The 22808-nt window shown below is 45.6% G+C and overlaps 1 pseudogene; it reads right to left on the reverse strand.

Annotated features, from left to right (window-relative positions):
• LOC119350323 overlaps positions 1–22808 on the reverse strand; it is an 84737-nt pseudogene that overhangs the window by 59474 nt on the left and 2455 nt on the right.

The following is a 22808-nucleotide window of genomic DNA, read 5'->3' on the forward strand; positions in this document are numbered from 1 at the left end:
AGACAATACAATGAACTGTATCCCAGCCTGTGCTTTAACTCTGCTGGAAGTTCTTGATAATCTTTCGATATAATCTCAGCACTGGTAAACAAGAGTGATTTCAACCATACATTTGAAGTGCATAAAAATATATACTAGTGTGTGATTCTAGTGAGTGCTTTATCATCTCTTATGGGACTACATGAATAAGCTTTTTTTCTTAGGTTGGTACGGGCCTAAGGCCTTCATCCATATTAGTTTGCTGTCATCTCTATTTGTATCGTGCTACTGTCATGAGAAACTCCTTTATCTTTGCACTTTTAAGTTTTGCAACCTATGATAAATGGCAATGCTTTGAGTGTTGAGTTGAGCTAATTGGCACTGATTAAATAAACTAATACCTCTCTTTAAGCAAGACTACTATGTTGCTAACTTTACCCATTAAGATAATGAGGGTGCTTATATTTGTTAGTGTATGTTTCATCAACTAGTCCCACTATTACAGTAATCTCACTCTCTCAATATATGTGCCAACAAGGATGCTCGATTTTGGTGGAACTGCACAAAAACTTTGGGTGCTTCATCGCCTCAACAGCTTCCGTCCTTTCCTGTCAGTCGCTAATCTCTACTTGCTTTCTTCCTTTGCTGTCAGACGCTTGGCTTATCTCGGCTTCCAGTCAAAGGAAATAGTAATTGATATGCTACCTCACACAGGTTGGTACTGGTCTTTATCCTGATTATTGTGCCTCTCATATGTATTGGTAATTTGGTATTGTGCTACTGTTTGCCGATTTCATAAAGGAGTAATTTGGAGCCGGAACTCGCAGGCAAATCATTACATCGGGTGATTTCAGTAGAACTGCACAAAATGATCAGATGGACAGGTACTTATGCTGCTCCTATGTACTCCAAAGTTCACTCAGACAAGCATCAATGTTGACAAGAAGTGCCTATATTCATTCGAGTGTCAACCGGCATCAACCAATTGTCAAACTCCAAGTATTAGGAGAGTGAACGCCAAAAATATTTCTTGGTGCATAGCCCAGAAAAACGCAGTCCAGTCTTTGGTCCCAACTTGTGCCTTTTGGTTATCAGCACATATGGTAGCAAACTATATGGCATGGAGTCTAAAGATTCCAGACAAGTTGGTTGACGCGTATATTCATCTGGGACATAATCAGTCTGCACACGAAGGATGCTCCATTTCAGTTGAACTGCACAAAAAATTTGGGTGGTTCATTTTCTCAACCGCCTCCTTTCTCGTCTGCAATGTAGAATTTTGGCGAGATACAGGACCAAGATGAGCCAGTAAACTAGTTGGATGAAAGTAGTGGCCAAGTTGCTCAAACCTCCGTCGGCACGAGGCCACTATTTGAGGATAAACCTACAAGCAAAGTTCAGATTGTCTGTGCTGCCTCTTATGTACTCGAAAGTTTACTCGTACAAGAACTAATTTTAGCAAGAAGTACCTCTGATTGAACACCATTTACCAGTCTATACCCTAGGTAATTAAAGTTCGTACAAGGATCATATTGGCTGTGATCTCAATCATTTGGATGCATAAACATACTGCACATGTGTATATCTGAATCTTTTTGTGAATTATGTATGAATATTGTCGTGTGATCTATCAATCATTTGGATGCATAGATATACTGAGCTTGTGTATAGTTGATAGTGAATGTTGGCTATGAATATGAATGTGTCCTGTGAACCTGAGTTTGATATGAATTGCAATAGAATCAGTTATAACCCTTCTCCTCCTCTCAATCTGCGACTCCACTGCCGCGTTTTCCCATCTCCGAGTCATTGCCATCCGGGGCCTCGCCGTTGTCGATCGCCTTGCTGTGTTCGGTGCGGTGTGGTAAACAAACGAGAGTCATCGGAAGAGGACTGTACGTGGAGAGCCTGACGGCTGGGACCCATGAGGTCCATGGTCGCACGCAAGGAAAGTTCCTCCTTATTAAGCTGAAAAAAATGTTTCCTACACCTGACACCTGGGACCCACCGGCTGTATCTTCGCACGGAAGGAAGTGCCTCCTTGTTTTGCGAAAAAAATTATTCATCCCATTGACAGCTGGGACCCGTCAGATTTGGTGACTGACTTGTGGGCCTGCTAAGCGGACGTGTACGCACGGCTTTGTCAACTTAATCAACAAATGATTCTAGCAGCTGGACCGTTGGATGTTAATCCAACAGCCGTGCTCCTTCTTCAACCTCTGTTCTTGCTCCTGTCTCCCGTGGGCGGCACCACGGCTATGCTGCCGCGCACCCGAACCAGTGAAGTTTCCCACTCCTCTCCATCTGCGACTCCACTGCCCCGTCTTCCCCATCTCCGGGTCGTTCCAGTCTAGGTGCGCTCGGCACGGTGTGGTCAACGTGGTCAACAACCGAGAGTCATTGGAAGATGACTGTACGTGAGAGGCTGACAGTGGGGGATGCACCATGCCCATGGACGCATGCATGCAACGGAACGCGGCGAGGTCAACGTGGTCAAGGAACGACTTCCATCGGAAGTATACTGTACGTAGAGAGTCTCAGCTGGGTCCACGGCCACAGCAAGTAAGTGCCTCCTTATTATGCGGAAAATAATGATTCCTCCAACTGACAGCAGGGACCCACTGGACGGGCCACTGTATTTTGCGAAAAAAAACGTTTGCCCCCTGACTATTGGGACCCACCTGACGGGCCACCGTATTTCGCGAAAAAAACGCCCCCCCCCCGCTGTCAGCTCAGACCCACCGGAAGTGCCTCCTTATTACGCACAAAAAAATGAATACTCCCCCTGCTAGCTGGGACCCACCTTGGTGGGAGGCTGACTTGTGGGCGTACTAAGTTGATGGGGATGAAGGGCTTTGTCAACTTAGTCAATATGAACGATTCTAGCTCCAGTGACCGTACGATGTCCATCCAACGACCGTAGTGCTTCTTGAACCTCTGGTCTTCTTGCTCTAGCCGCCCAAACCAGCGCCGGTCGTGCCTCATGCTCCTGCCTCCCGTGGCCGGCAGTGCTGCCGCGGAGGACTCACCGCCCCCTACTATTCCCACCGCTGGCCAGGCCCTGCGGGGACGGCAGCCTCACACCGCAGCCGAACCAGTGAACCCTCGTACTCCTCTCCGCGTGGGCTTCCACTGTCGCGTCTTCCCCGGCTCCTCGTTGTCCCCTTCCTAGGCCTCGCCGTCGTCCACCGCCGTGGTGCTCTCCGCACGGCATGGTCAACGTGGTCAAGGAACGACTTCCATTGGAAGAGTACTGTACATGGAGAGGCTGACAGCTGGGTCCATGGCCACAGCCCAGTTTTTTTGTGATTTGCCAAGCAAGTCGCTTTGTTAGGCCTGTTGGGCTGCAAATCTTTCAAGACGAGGTGAGCTTTCATTCGGCTGGCCGAGAAAATGGCCCATCAGTAATGAGAAATGGGCTGTACATTTTTAAAACACATCAAAGCGGCAATTAGTTTCAAATATCTTTTTTTTCATTTCGAGATTTTAAATTACATTAATTTTTTTGCGTGGAGAATTTGTTTGATTTTATTTTGATACTAGAAGAACACCCGTGCGTTGCAATGGGGCCACATTAACTTTAAGAGTTCAATATTATGACATTGGCGACCTTTTTTACCATCAAATCCTCACACACACACACTCTCCCTCCCTCTTCCTCACACTCTCTCCCCCTCTCCCTCTCTCTAAAACACACACATATCCATCTTATTGGGTACGGGACCATAATCCATCTATTTCACACACACACGCTAGTGCATAACAATATGGATTATGTGTATTATATTTGCCACCAGAACCGAGGGAATTAATTTCATGTAAATCGGCCAGCCACAGCTCCAAGAATACGCGAAGGAGGTGGCCCGGGTCAGTGTTGGCGCCGTCCAGCGCGGGCCACGGGCCCGCTTCCAAGTGCACATGCAATGCACGTCTTCACAAATATTATAACCAGATGTGAGAAATCACATACTAACACGATGTTGCAATCAATTTGTAATTAAAGAAGCCAAAAGTCTTTTTCCTTAAACCAGAATTCCTTATGCTGGAGTTTAAACAAACCCCACAATAAGATGATCAATTTTTTGTGCTCTATTTATCACCTAATTAAACAAATGCATGACTTATGAAGTGGATAAAAAATCATGTTAACTTGGAATCAAAATTCCAACAAAAGAGTGAGGAACAAACCTTTTTATCATTGCTCTGAAGTCTAAACCTCCCCCTATTTGTTAGTGAAATGTGAGTATGCTTGGAAGATAATAATTTCTTATGCAACATATGCTTTTACATCTAAAAGAGCTACAAAATATGTTGACATACCTATGTGCACTTCCTAAATCAAGCGGATAAAATTATTTCTATCGGCAATATAAAATACTAAACATTAGAAAGAAAGGGACAATGTCCACTAACCATGCAAATATTCTGACCATGGGATATTTAGGCTAGCGTATATGGGAAATCAAATCTAAAAATGACTCGATGAGTTAGGGATACATCAATAAATATTGTAAAAAGTGATAAAAACAAATCTGCAGCAACTCGCGACCCCACGAACTCGTATTCGCAATGAGCAAGTTAGTGAGGCCGCCACGGTAGGCTAGCACCAAGGGACAAGGGCAACAACCGCCTTCCCATCCAACCTACTGATTCTGCTGGCACTACTTTCATCCTAAGCCCATGAGTATCGCTAGTGTGTTGCCACATACGGAGAAACTACGAACTAAAATTTTCATCCAAATCATGAAAAATGTTAATGTTCCTCTCCTCTCCCATCCCTCGTGTGAACATACCCAATTCGTGGTTGGATCGCTACATTCAACGTAGCTCTGATGTGCACTGCCCTCGCTCTTGATTAGTTGCCACAGTGCCACGCATCTACGCCAACAAGCTGGGGAAACAAATGCAAATGTTACACCGAGTCAAAATCAACTATCCCACAATCGTAACAATAGAAAAGATAATAACCAAAATTTAACAGAAGAACTACTGCTTGGCTCCCAGATCCATCTCGCTAGCCCTTGATCTGGTTGTTGAGCTTCTCCTAGCCGCCTCAACATCACGTCATTACCAAACATGTAGTGGATGCCTAGTGGGACAAGGATTAAGAAATAACATGAGGTGAAAAATACGATGGCTGTCAATTACATAAGACGATCCAAGTAATTTGACAAAATAGATCGGGAGCATCTTGTATAATCTCAAAAAAGCAACTAAAAATATGAGAAATGAATTGATGAAAATCAGCCCCTGCTCTCATTCATGCTCGCTTGTGTAATGGGAGGCAAGGAATGGGGATACCGGGAGAAGAAAGGATCACATGGATGGCAAGCCTCCACCACCGTCAAGTGGGGTTGCTTCACATCCAATCTCCAGGGCCGCCGCTTCCATGGGGATGAACTCCCATGTTCACAACCGGGCTCCCATTCGGCCGCTGCCTCGCCGACCTTGACGATGAAGTAGTCCCTCCCTTCGATCCCATTCGCAACGGAGGCAACACCCATCCCAGCAGACGGGTCCGCGGTGAGATCCCTACTGGATTGTGGTCACGCCTCCCAAAACCTCACCGCGGGACACATGAGAGGGTGTCGTTGCCATGGTCAGGCTTGGATGGGGAAAGGAGGCGACATAGCAGCAACGGCGCCTTCGCCGAGATTGGTGGCGACGGCGGCGGCGAGCGAGTGGTAGGACGGCGGCGGCGAGAGAGTAGGAGGGTGGTGGCGGCAATCCATCGGCCGCCGTGACGTGAGAGGAGGATGTGGATGGGGCCGCGATCTGGATGTATGGAGCGGTCGAGAGGAGGGGAAGCAGGCGGGTGGGTTTTCCATCGTGCGGGGTTTGGGGGAGGTCAAACGAGAGGGTCTTTTTCGTGCGGGAGGCAGCGCAACGAGGGCGGATGTAGGGAGACGAGACACGGTTGGTTGGCAGGAAAAGGAAAGCTATGCATCTTTTAGGCAGTAGAGATGATTGATGATAAGAAAGGGAAAATCACATCATTATAAGGAAATATCCCATCAATACTTGATTGATTGTGATTTATTTTTTATATGGTAACTAATCTGATCATCAATACTTGATTAATTGCGATTTATTTTTTATATGGTAACTAATCTGATGGGTTTATGTGGGTGATGAAGCAAAAAGGCAGGTGGGAGGGAGACGGAATAAAACCAGTGAAATAAAACCAACGAAAGTGGTGAGGCGAAATAAAACCAGTGAAAAATAACCGGCGGACTATTCACCAACTGCTCTATTAGGAGTAGAGATACATTTAGTTTTAAAATCAGTTTAAATGTGAGTCGAAATTTCGGGATTAAAAACAGTTCGGACCGCACCGAAATATGCAAAATTTCGTATAATTTTTTAACCGTGGCCACAATATGGGCTGTAATGCTAACAAAAAGAATATGGGCTCCAAAAAAAACTTAAGAAATAGCAAATGGGCTGTAAATTATTAGAAACTAGAAGAACACCCGTGCGTTGCAACGGGGCCACATTAACTTTAAAAGTTCAATATTAATCATGTTAATATTACATTTAATATTCTCATACATATCAAGTGACATTGGCGACCTTTTTTACCATCAAATCCTCACACACACACACTCTCTCTCCCTCCCTCTTCCTCACTCTCTCTCCCCTCTCCCTCTCTCTATCTCTCTAACACACACACACATATATCCATCTTATTGGGTACGGTACCATAATCCATCTATTTCACACACACACAGACGCTAGTGCATAACAATGTGGATTATGTATATTATATTTGCCACCACAACTGAGGGAATTAATTTCATGTAAATCGGCCAGCCACAGCTCCATGACAAACAATACATCTAAATTCTCAGTGTTGTTTTTATGTAATATGCATTATCTTTATACTATTTCTTGAATATGTTCAAACTATTACTTGAACTTGCTATCACCAAATGATATCTAAATTCTCTCTCTCTCTCTATCTATCTCTCTCTCTCACACACACAGACACACACACACACACTGATATTATGGGATGAAAAACTTTTACCAATTACGATACTGTTACTTTTGTTGTCCACAAAATGCGGCGAGGTAATTCTGAGGAAATAAAATGCAGAGTTGACCAAAACAATTAACCACTATACTTGATGTAGAAGATGATGAAAGTATAAGCCTACTGACAGCAACACCAAATGAAACTTCAAGAACACCACCCGCACAGGGATTAAAATCTATAACCATACAAACTCAACTTCAACATGACTCTCCAGCATCAGTATAATCACTGGTTATCCTCCCAAGCCTACTTTGAGGTTGCTCGAACCTGCATAACCATTTGACAAAAAATAGCTTATTTTCTTACTAATCCCTAGATGAACTCTAGACATAAACAAACTCTGTATATTAAGCAATTAGCTGCAGAGCCTTTTTAACAATAGGCTAGGTGTTGAAAGGCAAGGATGAACATTATCTTGTGCAGACTCCATCGCACGAGGCTTCAAGAATGTTGTGGTCAACCACTTTTTTGCCGTGGAAGGCAGTAGCTTCCCCGCCGGAGGTAGGAGGCTAGCACTTCCTCGTCGGATCTCATAGGAACGAATATCGGTGGAGTGCTTCTTTGCTGGATCTCACATGGAAGGGCATCCTCCTCGTAGGAGCAGGGGAGGACGCCCTTGCATCAGCCTCGTCGGCGGGAGCGGCGTGATAAACAACGCACGTCTCTCCAAAATTAACGACGAAGCGAACGAGATGGCACTGGGCCGAAGGGCGTGATCATAAATGTTGGCAACTATGAGGTGCTTGAGTCTCCCTCATTATCAACTTCATGCACGTTATCAACATGCTCTACCGAGAGAGAACGAGAGACGAAGACATTCCGGTGAACCCCAATTCCGGCCACCACGCACACCCATGTGCTAGAGCGATTGAATAGGAGGAAGGTAACCAGCATGTGGAAGGGACGACGCATGAAATTCCTCCAAATATTGCCGATCATGGCCTGATTGCTGGAGAAGTCGACTTCCACGCCGCTCACTTCAAAAACATCAATTAGGAGAAAGAAAAATCATTGTCTTTTGTGATTAACCTCAATGATTTAATAATTAATTTGATTGTTTTCACTTGTATGCTATGCACTCACGCGAGTCACTTCCATCCGAGTGTGAGAAGAATTCATCTACTCCATTTCCACCTCAGAAGCAAGAGGACACCGTCTTCAGCTGGGAGGAACATACATAAGGGAATTAGGGATGAATGTTTACCTGGGAGTGCTGCACAGGAGGATCAAGCGGCGCATACAACCATGCATATACCAAAGTCTTGATCTAATTGGTATAATAATCAGGTGCCTCTTTCCTATTTTAATACCTTTGGCTCTCGTCATTGAGGCGCACACAGCAGCACAGATGCATCCACATTGGTGCGCCCTAGCTCGCCGAGAAACACCCACAGCCGCGTTCGCCTCGGCTCCGACAACATGTGCACCCGCGCCACAAGCCCACCATCGCCAAGGTCCGTGCTTGCCTTGGCCCTCTATGCGCGACGACGGCTCCTGGCGGGCTATGGAAGAAACGGCGAACAACCACTTACAGCGCGGCAACCAACAAAAATGGCTGCGGCTCTGCACAGCTTGTCTCCAGCGCATTCGCGCATGTTCGCGGCTCCGCATCTTACCACCGGGCGGTTACATCCTCTAAAATCCGACCAAGGGATCTACGCCGCGGCCGCCATCTAGCACGGTGAGGATGCCGTCATCGACGTTGTCTTGGTGCTTGGTCTTGTCGAGCATCTGGGTGTATGCGTCGTTGACGTTGCAGAGGCCTGGATCGAAGAGGATCTGATCTGAGGCCTCTCATTCAGTCATCCTTCTTCCCGATCAATGTGCATCTCTATGAGGAGAATGGGAGCTAGGAAAGGAAAGAGAACGTGAGAGAGGAACGGGATTGGCATCCATGCTTGGGTTTCTGTTTCTAAGTTAATGTCCTTCCTTACAAGTGCGAGGGGAGGCGTAGGGATGTCTTCGCTCGGTGGGACTAACAAGAAGAATTGGCGATTTAAGGTAAGGTTAATAAATTTAGATTTGATCGTTAGATATTGATCATGATTGATTTTTTCACATAAATGCATTACTAAATAATTTGTGCTAGCATGGAAAGTTCTGACCGGTTTAGATTTTTTTCCATTGTGTGAGAGGGTGACGCGAAACTAAACCGGTGGGGTGGGGGGACAGGACGAAAAAAACCAGCGAAAGTGGTGGGACGAAATAAAACCAGCGAAAAATAACCGGCAGACTATTCACCAACTGCTCCATTAGGAGTAGAGATAATGCCAGATGGGTTGTATGCTGTTTTCCATAGATTTGAGGCTTTCCTGAAAAAAAGGTTGACGCACAAGCAGTGACTGTTGGATGGCCATCCAACGGCCGTCGTGCTTCTTCAATCTCTGCTCTTCCTGCTCCAGCCGCTCAAACAAGCACCGACGGGACTGCCTGCTCCCTCCTCCCCGCGGCCGGTTGTGCTACCGCGCAGGCCTCACCACCCCATCGTACTCCTGTTGCTGGCCTAGCCATCCCTCTACTCACCCACACCTGCTGTTATTCTCCGGCGACGGCAGACGAACTAGTAAACCCTCATTCAGTCGTACTCCCCTCCGCGTGGGAAACAACTGTTGAGTATTCCCTGCCTCCGTGTTGATCCCTTCCTAGGCCTCGCCGTCGTCCACTGCCCTGGTGCTCTCGGTGCGGCCTGGTCAACATGGTCAATGACTGACATGCATCTGAAGTGGACTGTACGTGGAGAGGCCGACAGCTGGGTCCACGGCCGCATGCAAGGAAATGCCTCCTTATTACGCGCAAAATAATGATTCGTCCACCTGACATCAGGGACCCACCGAAAGGGCCTCCGTATTTCACGAAAAAATGTTACCGCCACTGACAGCTCGGACCCACCAGCTATATCTTCGCACACAAGGAAGTGCCTCCTTATTATGCACAAAAAAATGAATACTCCCCCTATTAGCTGGGACCCAGTATAGTGGCAGGATGACTTGTGGGCCTACTAAGTTGACGTGGACGGAGGGCTTTGTCTACTTAGTCAATATGCACGATTCTAGCTCTAGTGACCGTACGATGTCCATCCAACGGCCGTAGTGCTTCTTCAACCTCTGGTCTTCTTGCTCCAGCCACCCAAACCAGCGCCGGTCGTGCCTCGTGCTCCTGCCTCCCGTGGCCGGCTGCGAGGCGGCGGAGGCCTCACCGCCCCTACTACTCCCGCTGCTGGCCAGGCCATCCCTCTACTCACCCACACCCCCTGTTATTCTGCGGCGACGATAGCCTCACACCGCAGTGAACCAGTGCACCCTCGTACTCCTCTACACGTGGGCATCCACTGCCGCGTCTTCCCCCACTCTGCGTCATCCCCTTCCTAGGCCTCGCCGTCGTCCACCGCCCTAGTGCTCTCGGTGCAGCGTGGTCAACGTGGTCAAGGAACGGCTTCCATCGGACGTGGACCGTACGTGGAGAGGCTGACAGCTGGGTCCACGGCCGCAGCAAGGAAGTGCCTCCTTATTACGCGCAAAATAATTATTCCTCCACCTGACAGCGGGGACCCACAGGACGGGCCACCATATTTCGCGAAAAAAACATTTCCCCCTGACTGCTGGGACCCACCAGCTACACCTTCGCATGCAAGGAAGTGCGTCCGGGCAAAAACAAAAAAACCATTCGCCCCCTGACTGCTGGGACCCACCAGCTACATCTTCGCATGCAAGGAAGTGCGTCCGGGCAAAAAAAAAATGATTTGCCCCCCTGACTGCTGGGACCCACCAGCTACATCTACGCACGCAAAGTAAATGTGTCCGGGCAAAAAAAACAATTTGCCCCTCTGACTGCTGGGACCCACTAGCTACATTTTCGCATGCAAGGAACTGCCTGACAGTCGGGACCCACCTGGTCGAAGCATACATAGCGTTGTCATTCTGGTCGCGAACTTGTACGTACATATATACTGGTCGATGTAGAGGCGCGCACATGTCGTAGTAGAGGCGCGTACGTGTCGTAGTAGAGGCGCGCACATAGCATGTACACGTACGTACAGCGGCCAGGGTGCAAGAAAGAAAATACGGCCAGCGGGGTCTCAAACGCCTAGTCGTGCATACGTACGGCGAGGGCTCGTGTTCATGGGGAGGCAATGGAATGCGTCGTGTTCATGCGGAGGCAACGGAATGCGTCGTGTTCATGGGGAGGCGACGGAATGCATCGTGTTCATGGCGAGGCAACGGAATGTGTCATGTTCATCGGGAGGCAACGAAACGCGTGGGAGCCAACCGGCTTGCACAGAATAGGCGATGGAAACGAGGCCTGGCGTACCACAAAACGGAGTAAACGGACCTCCTACGGTCGAAACGGGGGTCCTGTTGATCGGGAGGGGTGTGGCGTACCGCAAAACGGACGAAACGGACCTCGTACGGTCGAAACGGGGGTCCTGTTGATCAGGAGGGGTGTGGCGTACCGCAAAACGGATGAAACAGACTTGTGTTGGAGCGCTACAGTTGAAATGGGGGGGGGAGGGGTGTGGCGTACCGCAAAACGGGACTCCACGGGATACTGTTCATCTCCACCGTTGACCTCCTCCAGCCTCCACGGGCTACCGTCGACCTCCTCCAGCCTCCATGGGCTCCTGTTCATCCAGCCTCCACCGCGTGCTACTCCACCGGCTACTGTTCAACCACCCCTCCACGAGCACCCCTCCATCGTCTACTGTTCATCCAACCCTCCACACCACGGGGTCCTGTTCAACCACCCCTCCACGGCCACCCCTCCACCGTCTACTGTTCATCCAGCCCTCCACACCACGGATTCTTGTTCATCCAGAGGCAACGCCACCGCTCACTGTTCATCCAACCCCCTCCCCCCCCGCAACGCTCACAGTTCATCCCAGAGGTAGCATTGATCGGCTTCAGTTAGCAGCAGTAGCGAAGGAATCGCTCCATCGGGTTCAGTTAACAGCCATCGATCGATCGTTCGGGTTCAGTAACGCGTAGCCTACAGTGCAATCGCTCAGGTTCAGTTAGAGCCCAACGCCTCGCTCGGCATCAGTTAGAGCCAGCGCCTCACACACACGCGCGTACGTACGAGAGAAACGCGCATTGCTCCGCCCCCGACCTCCCACCGTAACCGGCAACTCCCTGAAATTTTCCTCCCCCTCGCTTCTACCACAGTTTTTCCGTCATGTACGGCCCAAAGAATGTCATGCAGCTACGTCTCCGGTCCGCCCAGGACAAAAAGCCCATTTTCTGTCATGATTTTTTGTCATAGAAGTAGGAGCCCACCACATCTATGATGATACCGAGTTTTGTCACAATTATCGTCATAGAAGTGTCATATGTATGATAGAAAAAAAATTTGTTCGGCCCAAAATGTCACGGATGTGTCTTTTTTTTGTAGTGATCATAGCGGTTTCCGATGAGAAAATGTCTCCATGTCTTCAACGCATGCACTATGGCTGCTAACTCCAAATCATGTGTAGCATAATTCAACTCATGGGGTTTAAGCTGTCGTGAGGCATATGAAACAACTCTTCCCTCCCGCATAAGCACTGCTCCAAGTCCTCGATGAGAAGCGTTGCAATACGCTTGATAATCCTTGCGTTGATCTAGAAGAATCAACACTGGAGCTGTAACCAATCGTTTCTTAAACTCCCGAAAACTGGCCTCACATTCCTCAGTCCATTTGAACTTGGTGTCCTTTTTCAACAACTCTGTCATAGGCTTTGCAATCTTCGGGAAATTCTCAATGAATCTTCGGTAGTATCCTGCGAGTCCAAGAAAACTCCGGATCTCTCCAACTGACGTGGGTGCTTCCCAATTTGTCACAGTGACAACCTTGGTGCGGTCTACTGCTATTCCTTCTCCGGATATAACATGTCCGAGGAATCCAACTTCCTTCAACCAAAACTCACACTTGCTGAACTTGGCATATAACTGATGTTCTCTGAGCTTCCCAAGTACCAAATGAAAATGCTCCTTATGCTCCTCTGCATTCTTTGAGTAGACTAGAATATCATCAATGAAAACCACGACGACCTTATCCAAAAACTCCATAAACACCTTGTACATCATGTTCATGAAATAGGTAGGTGCGTTAGTCATACCAAAAGACATAACAATATACTCATATAGCCCATACCTTGTGGTAAAAGTTGTCTTAGGTATATCCTGCTCTCGAATCTTCAGCTGGTGGTATGCTGATCGCAGATCGATCTTGGAAAATACTTTAGCTCCTTGCAAATGGTCAAACAAATCGTTGATCATTGATAGTGGGTACTTGTTCTTGATTGTTACCTCATTCAATCCATGATAATCAACAAACATCCTCAATGATCCATCCTTCTTCTCCACTAGAAGCACTGGTGATCCCCAAGGTGACAAACCTGGGCGAATATAGCCTTTATCCAGTACCTTAATCTGCTTCTTAATTTCCTCCAAATCCTTTGCAGGCATCCTGTACGGTCTCTTAGATATTGGCCCTGTGCCTGGCAAAAGCTCAATCAAAAACTCGATGTCTCTATCCGGTGGCATGCCTGGCAACTCTTAAGGAAATACATCAGGGAAATCCTTCACCACTGGTACTTCCTCCTGTACAAATCCTGATAAGGAATTCACTTGAGTCATCTTCGGCATATGCCGAGATACATACTTAATCCTCCTTCCTTGTGGGGTGGTGAGCATAATCGACTTACTGGTGCAATCGATGTTTCCTCCATACATCGATAGCCAATCCATACCCAAAATCACATCCAAACCTTGGGACTCAAAAATTATTAGGTCTGAGGGGAAATCATGCCTACCTATGGTCAATGGCATCTGAAAACATCCTTGGCTTGCCATATGCTCCGCTCCTGGCGAGCTTACTAACATAGGTGTTCTAAGAACCTTGGTGGGCAGTTTATACTTATCCACAAATCCCCTTGATATGTATGAATGCGATGCACAAGTATCAAAAAGAACGATTGCAGTAAATGACTTAACCAAAAACATACCTATTACAGCATCTGGTTGTGTTTCAACCTCCTCCACGGTCCATGTTAACGTGGTTCACTTGTCCCCTCTTGAAAGGGTTGGGCTTCTTCCCAGAGCTTCCATTGCCATTTCCATTCTTTGCTTCAGAACACTCCGTGGCGTAATGTCCATTCTTCCTACACTTGAAACAAGTAATGTGACTTAGATCCTTCTTGGAGGGAGTTGCTGGGTTGGAACGGTTCTGTCCGTTGCTTCCTCCATTACCATTCCCATTCTTGGGGCCACTATGGTTATGCGAACTCCCTCCATTGTGATTGTGACCTCCATGGTTATGTTGAAGGTGTCCTCCCGAGTTCGGGGTAAAACGGGGCCTATGCTGAGCTCCAGAATTGTACTTCCCTTGTCCATACTTCCTCTTGCGGTTGTCAATCTGCTGCTGCTTCCCTTCAATCATGAGAGCTCTATCTACCAACTCCTGGTAGTTGTTGAAGGTTGCCACCATCAACTGCATGCTCAGATCATCATTCAGTCCTTCCAGAAACTTCTCTTTCTTAGCTGCATCCGTAGCAACGTCATCTGGGGCATAACATGCTAACTTACTAAAGTTATCCACATACTGGCCCACTTTGCGTCCTCCTTGGTGCAAGTTGCAAAACTCATGCTTCTTCATGGCCATAGCTCCTGCTGAAACATGGACAATACGGAAAGCCTCCTGAAACTGGTCCCATGTGACAGTGTCGATCGGGTAAGTGGCTGTGAAATTCTCCCACCATGATGCTGCGGGTCCATCAAGCTGATGTGCGGCAAAATGCACTCTCTCCGCATCTGTGCATCCTGCAGTGGTCAACTCTTTTCAAATCTTGCAGAGCCAATCATCTGTAACCATCGTCTCGGTGCTACTAGAGAACACCGGCGGATTCAGCCTTAGAAAATGGGCTAAGTGATTAACAGGGTGGTGGTGGGTTGTTGTTGTTGTTGTTGTTGTTCCCCTGATTCTGATTCTGGACTACTATCTGCATCAATGCATTCTGCTGCTAGATCAACTGAGTGAGCTCCGGTGGGAAGGCAAATCCATTATCGCATCTCGGAGGCATCTGAGGGTTTAGAAAAGATGAGGAAATAGAATAGAATGAGATCTAGAGGGAAAACACTACCCATATGCACATGAGACAAACACAATCATTTCACTTCAATCAATTTCAAACAAGGGCATACAATCGGTCTAACTATCATTACAAAAGTGCTTGGACTATACTATATACATGGAGGAATACTACTACTAATATGGTGGTCGACTAGAAAAATTGATCGGTGGAGGACTCGTTGATATCTGCTCCAGCTTCATCAACTCATCGCTATCATCAGGGTCCGAGTCGGTGTCGTCGATGATGATGTAGTTCTCTGGGCAAGTGAAATCGTCGTCTTCTCCTCCTGGCGCGGGTATCCCATGAATATTCCTAGCTTATTCGTCAGATCATAATTCTTCTCATGAGTATCGTCATTTCCTCTTCATATCCATCGCGTGTTGACTTGAGTTCTTCCTCCAGTTCCGTGATCCTGGTCATTGCCTTCTTCAGATCTATCATGCCTGCGCACATGTGGTTCTCCTGGCGACGAATGTGCTGGTTTAACTCCTGGATGAAAATTGCAATGGACCTATCCCTCATGGTGCTGATCATCTCCCATTGCTCATCTCGGCGCTCACAAATCTGATAGATAGTATCCTTACGATCCTTGTGGTAAACTTCTCCAATGCGTCCCATAGTGATGTGGGCTGCCATGCTCTTTCCTCGACTCCAGGTTGGTGCATCAAAGGAAAACTCTATGGGCTCAGTGACTGGCATAGACGTCCTTCCTGGAACTTGAACTCGAATCATCCAACAGTCCTCTTCTAGTAAAGTGGCGATGTAGGTCCCGGTGAAGCTGGGTATTCCGATGTTTAGGTACCTAGTAACCTCCTTCAAGTGTCATCCGAAAGGTGTATCTTCATCCGGTTAAATGAACTTGTTCCTTGCATCCGCCATCCTATGGAGTAGAAAAGGGAGAGGAGTCAGAAATGAGAAGAGAGTACTGATCTAGGGTTTTAGCTTAGTGCTTGTGTCCTACAGTCAGCGTGTGCTCTGATACCACCTTGTAGCGACCAGACCTCAAACAGTCTGACCTCTGTGCATTAGTGTCATCCCTGGATCGGTAATGCCGACATGCATAGTACTTGAAGGATTTATAACAAAGTAGCAATCACACACTTATTACATCGAATGTCTCAAAAGAGAAGTTACTACAATAAATATGGCTTAAGGCAATCTAAATACGATAACAGCGAAAGGCTTGGAAGATAAAGTGAGTCCATCAACTCCAACAACATCACTGAGTGAAAGACAATGACCTATGGCACCTTACTCGTTGTCTGAAAAGTCTGCAACCTGAACGTTGCGGCCCGAAACGGGCCAGCACATGGAATATGTTGGCAATGTAACACAAGAGAGTAATGAACAGAATAATTGCTATCACTACATGCATATATGGCTGGTGGAAAGCTCTATGGTTACAGTTTTGCATAAAGCCAATTTTTTCCTACAACAAAGGAATAAATTTTATTTACTATCATGGTGGTTGTTAAACATTGAGAAGATTCCTCCAACTCAATCCCAATTAAACATCATCATTAAACCCAATCAAATTAAATTAAGAGTGATGAGATCAACATGATAATCCAAGAACGAGATACTCAAGATGTCCATAACCGGGTACACGGCTAACCATGATTAGTTTATACACTCTGCAGAGGTTTGCGCACTTTTCCCCACAAGGCTCGATCTCCTTCGTTGGATTTCTCGCACTACATGGTGTTTGAGAAACGGATGACCGAGGCACATTCTTTCTGAACCAATAACTGTTTACTCTGGGTGGACAGTTACACCTACATTCCCCTACATCCGCCAGCCCACCATTGAAAGAGGTCTTGCAACTTACTCAACTATGCTAGAGCCCATAATAGCTTGTGGCTGCACACGGATGTTTCTAGCATGAATAATCTTATGATCCCTTTGAGCCTGGGTGGCGGACCATAGGATGATCACACGGGTACTCCAGGAAATCATAGGAAAACACTGGATTCGCCAGGTGCCCTGACAACCACTGGGTACTCCACGGTGCCTTCAAGCAATCCACCCAGATGTGTATTAAAGTAGCCACCTTAAGTTAACCGTTAATAAAAACTCTCACAACTGTCATGAATCACTCGAACCAAACCACATCTACAAGCATAGCATAGCAATATAAGCATAACGTAGAAGTAACTCCCAAAGGTTTGATAATAAAAAGGGCAATAGGTTCTACCTCATCATCTACTTCCCAGAAACCCACATGTTAATTAGATCGTAACCATGCAATTGTTTGAGGATTGATCTAATGCAATAAAACTGGGTAGTAAAATGGTATGATCAAAGTGTTACTTGCCTTGCCGATGATCCGTGAAACCTTGAGACTCGTAGTAGCACGCTTCACACTTCGGGTACTCTATCCCACATAAACAAGCATACAATAAGCACTCAACCAGAATCATGGGTAAAACTCAAATAAGAGATCTAACCAGAAAGTTCAACTTAAGAACTCTTGTTTGCAAAAAGAAAGAAGCTCCATTTACTAATTTGGACTTAAGTCAAATTTTATAGTAGCAAAAACTTATTTAAGTGGTTAAACAGAAAGAGGGCTTCTAGACGAAACTCTAGGCGCTTGAATCACATAATTCTGATAAATGAGAGAAAAGAAAAACTAAAACGAAAATTAGCGCAGAAATCACGATGAAAAATAATCACGGAAAAACCCTGGAAAAAGAAAAATAGACGAACAGGCTAACGAACGAACGTTCGCTGTCTGCGGCTAACGGGTGAAAACCGTTCGTTAAAACGAACGAACGAACGGGCGTTCGCTAATTAACTAAACCGGAAAAAAAATAAACCAATCTAATAATAAAAAAACCATGGTTTTTTGAAAAAAACCGACGATTTTGTAACGAAAAACGCGGCGGCGGTGGCTACCTCGACGAATCCGGCGAGGGCGGTGGCGGATCAGGTGGCGGTCGGCGGCGGGTGTGGCGACGGCGACCGGTGGCAGGGTCGGGTGGCGGCAGGGATCGGTGGCGCGGGGCTCAGGCGGCGCGGGCGGGAGGCATCTGGTTCAGACGGTGGCGGCAACGGCGAGTCCGGCGGCGGTGGCATGGGTTACGAAGCGGGGCTAGGGTTTCGGGTGTGGGGGCTGGCGGCTCGGGCCGTCGGTCTTTAAAGGGCCGGCCGGGTACAGTGTCCGGGTCGGACACGGCCCGTTAGGTCGGTAACTTTTTCTTTAAAAAATAATTCCATGCAGAAAAACAAATAAAAGAAATACTAAACGGACTCCAAAAATCCTGAAATAAAATTTTCCCATCCTCTAAAAATATATCGGACAAAGTGAACATTTATTTGGGCCTTTAATGCAATTTTGGAAAACGCATATTTTTCCTGATTCAAATAAAATAGCAATAAAACTCCGAATAAAATACTTATTTGATTTTAATATTTAATATCCAATATTTCTTTATTTCTAGAAAGTCATTTTATCCCCTATCTTTTATTTTTATACAAAAAATATTCGAAGAGAAAATAATTAAAATCAAACGATCCTCTTTTCAAAATTTGAGAAAACTCAAATATGAAATTAACGAAATCCCCAACTCTCTCCGTGGGTCCTTGAGTTACGTAGAATTTCTAGGATCAAGCCAAAATGCAATAAAATATGATATGCAATTATGATCTAATGCATAACATTCCAAATTGGCAATTTGGGATGTTACAGTATGTTTTGGTGATCAACTTGCGGGTTTAGTGACCTTGTGAACTTATGCATAGGGTTTGGCACACGTTTTCATCTTGACTCTCTGGTAGGAACTTTGGGGCACTCTTTGAAGTTCTTTGTGTTTGTTGAATAGATGAATCTGAGGTTGTGTGATGCATATCTTATAATCATACCCACGGACACTTGAGGTGACATTGGAGTATCTAGGTGACATTAGGGTTTTGGTTGATTTGTGTTTTAAGGTGTTATTCTAGTACGAACTCTAGGATAGATTGAACGGAAAGAATAGCTTCGTGTTATTTCACTATGGACTCTTGAATAGATCGATCAGAAAGAATAACTTTGAGGTGGTTTTGTACCCTCCAATCATCTCTTCGTTTGTTCTCCGCTATTAGTGACTTTGGAGTGACTCTTTGTTTCATGTTGAGGGATTGTTATATGATCTAATTATGTTATTATTGTTGAGAGAACTTGCACTAGTGAAAGTATGAACCCTAGGTCATGTTTCGAAGCATTGCAATACCGTTTTCGCTCACTTTTATCATTAGTTACCTTGCTGTTTTTATAATTTCAGATTACAAAAACCTATATCTACCATCCATATTGCACTTGTATCACCATCTCTTCGCCGAACTAGTGCACCTATACAATTCACCATTGTATTGGGTGTGTTGGGGACACAAGAGACTCTTTATTATTTGGTTGCAGGGTTGTTTGAGAGAGACCATCTTCATCCTATGCCTCCCACGGATTGATAAACCTTAGGTCATCCACTTGAGGGAAATTTGCTACTGTCCTACAAACCTCTGCACTTGGAGGTCCAACAACGTCTACAAGAAGAAGGTTGTGTAGTAGACATCACTCGTATGCCGTCTTGGAGAGTATCTTGTGAAGATATAGATGATTTGTTGCACGGCAAGCTGTCTCAACCGCTTCCGCCCAAAAGTCTTTTGGCGTCTTGTACTCATCAAGCATCGTTCTTGCCATCACAATAAGAGTCTGGTTCTTCCTCTCAACAACTCCATTTTTTTGAGCTGTGTATGTAGCCAAGAACTCATGTGAAATCCCTTCTTCGTCAAGAAAGGTGTCCACATTGGCGTTCTATAACTCCGTTCCGTTGTCGCTGCGAACCTTCTTGATCTTCACTTCAAATTGATTTTTGGCCTTCCTTGAGAAGTTATTGAAAATCTTTTGGACCTGTGATTTATCATCAATAAAGAACACCCACGTAAATCTTGAAAAATCATTAACAATGACCAATCCGAGTGAGTTATCACTGAAACTCTTGTAGACGCTGGGACCAAAAAGATCCATATGAAGCAGCTCGAGTGGTCTTCTCGTGGTCTTAATGTTCTTCACAAGATGACTTCCTCCAATTTGTTTTCCTGCTTGACAAGCACTGCGAAGTCTATCCTTGTCAACTTTAACATCTTTAACACCAAGGATATGATCACCTTTAATAAGCTTATCAAGATTTCGCATGCCCATGTGACATAACTGTCTATGCCACAACCAACCTTTATAAGATTTAGCAATTAAGCAAGTTCTAGGTTGAGCTTTTTTTAGTGAAATCAACAATGTATAGATCACCTCTACGTATACCGGTAAAGCCATATCAAAAACTTGGCAATCTATTTAGTAAATAAGACATGGAAACCGAAGTCAGCTAGTCTAGATACGGAAAGTAAATTATAGCCAAGAGATTCAACGAGCATAACATTTTGTGTGGAGCTGTCATGTGAGATGGCCACCTTACCAAGGCCAACCACCTTACCCTTTGAGTTGTCACCAAAGGTGACATACTTTTGAGGGCCATTGTTTTTAGCAAGCTCACGAAACATATCCTTTTCTCCGGTCATGTGATCGGTACATCCACTATCTAGAACCCATTGCTCTCCTCCAGCCATGTAGCCGCGAAGGCTTGCCATAAGACCAAAGTGTTTCATAGACTCATCGAGATCAAAGTCACTATCATCATCCTCATTATAGTATCCATGTTCAACATTGTCTTGTGATTGATTATCACCTAGAGAGAGTGATTCATTAGATTTATGATCATGGCAATATGCATCTTTATGAATTCTAATGACTTCAAAGATGATGTTAGTAATGATTCCAACATCTCGTTTGGCACACATAAGGTTACAAAGCTCAAATAGACAATTAGCAAACTTAGGATCATTTGGATTCATCTTATTTAAAGCAATGGACTTATGAAGAATCTCATCTAAATTTTTCAAGGAATAGTCTGGAAAGCGTTCCTCAAGATATCTCCATATGGTGTAAGCACATTCAAGAGTAGGCAAGCATACAATCAAATTTCTAGGCAATCCTCTAATGATAAGATTGACAGTTCTAAGATTGCAAATCATGTCAAGAGACTCATCGGGGGTAGGATGCAATGGATCAACAAGGGACACACAAAGGCTAGTAATGTACTTGTTCAATTGATATTCATTGAAAATCTCAAGCATCTCATTTTCCAAGCATTATTGGACTCTCCATCAAGCATAGGCACTCTACGTCTAAAACTCCCCATCGTAGACTCATCCATGTTCCTCCAATGGTGATTAAACCAAAGCAATATAGACCTTCGCTCTGATACCAATTGAAAGGATCGAGAAGAGGTATCTAGACGGGGGTGATTAGACACAGAACTAATAAAGGTGGCAGTTTTTAAGTTCTTCAAGTTGATCTGGAGTTTTTCACAAGTTAAAACATCCATAATACATTTCAAACAAGCATGGCAAGAGTATATGAGCAGCGAAAAGTAAAGCATGCAATTTGCAAGAAATTAAAGGGATGGGATTGGAGTATGTATACGTAATTGGAGACACGAAGATTTTTGGCGTGGTTCCGATAGGTGGTGCTATTGTACATCCACGTTGATAGAGACTTCAACCCACGAAGGGTAACGGTTGCGCGAGTCCATGGAGGGCTCCACCCACGAAGGGTCCACCATTACTAGGAAAAGGCCTACTAGTGGCGCACCCGTTTTGCCTACTAATGGCGCACTACTGGTGCACCACTAGTACCACGCCACTAGTTTTAAATACTAATGGCGCACCACACCGTGCGCCGTTAGTATAGACCAACATGCACCATTAGTATGCCTCCCAGGGGGCCATATTTACAAATGTGCTTTGGCATACTAATGGCACACTGTAGGGTGATGCACCATTAGTATCCTTTGGCATACTAATGGCGCACTTTGGGGTGATGCGCCATTAGTATGAATATTAGGTTTTTTTATTTTTCTGATTTTTGCACAGGTTACAAAATAAATTATTGGACAGAATATAGACAACACCACACAACAAGAGTAGATTCATCGAATACAATAGAAGATTAGTCTCCGATTACAATTCATCATATTAGTCTCCGAATCAAAAGACCGAACAAAGATAGAACATTACAAGTCTCGAGACCGCGAGTAGCGAGTTTGTCTTCACATTACAAGTCAATACCGATCATCTAAACTACCATCACATAGAATAGAGCTGCGGTCATCACGATGAGCATCATCGCGATGAAACTGGTCTTCATCCGGTTCCTCCATCGCTCCCTCCTCTCTCCTGCTAGATAGCGGGCGTATCTAGATTCCGCCTCCGCCCTACTGGTGTACCCTTTGTAACTGTTACCGCTGAAACGGTGAACCTGTCTCCGACACTCCTTCCAGTCGTCATAGACTCCGGGAACCTTACCCTTGTACACGACATACGACGACATCTCTATGCACAAGCCAAACAATAGACAATACATAAGCAATATATAAGTATGCAACAAAATGATCGGAAGAGAAAAGCAAGACATTAATAGCACAATTAATGGTCCTACTAATAAATAGCATCGATTACATCTAAGTTGAACGACTGTCCAAACCAAAGAGTCATACAAGTTCATTAAAGTTTAATTACAACATGAGCTAATCGATGTTTCAGAACTACACATAGCATCACTACTTTCGACTCGACTCATGGGGCCGGAGCGTGGATGAA

This window comes from Triticum dicoccoides, chromosome 1B, assembly GCF_002162155.2.
Source record: "Triticum dicoccoides isolate Atlit2015 ecotype Zavitan chromosome 1B, WEW_v2.0, whole genome shotgun sequence".
Classification (NCBI taxonomy): Eukaryota; Viridiplantae; Streptophyta; class Magnoliopsida; order Poales; family Poaceae; genus Triticum; species Triticum dicoccoides.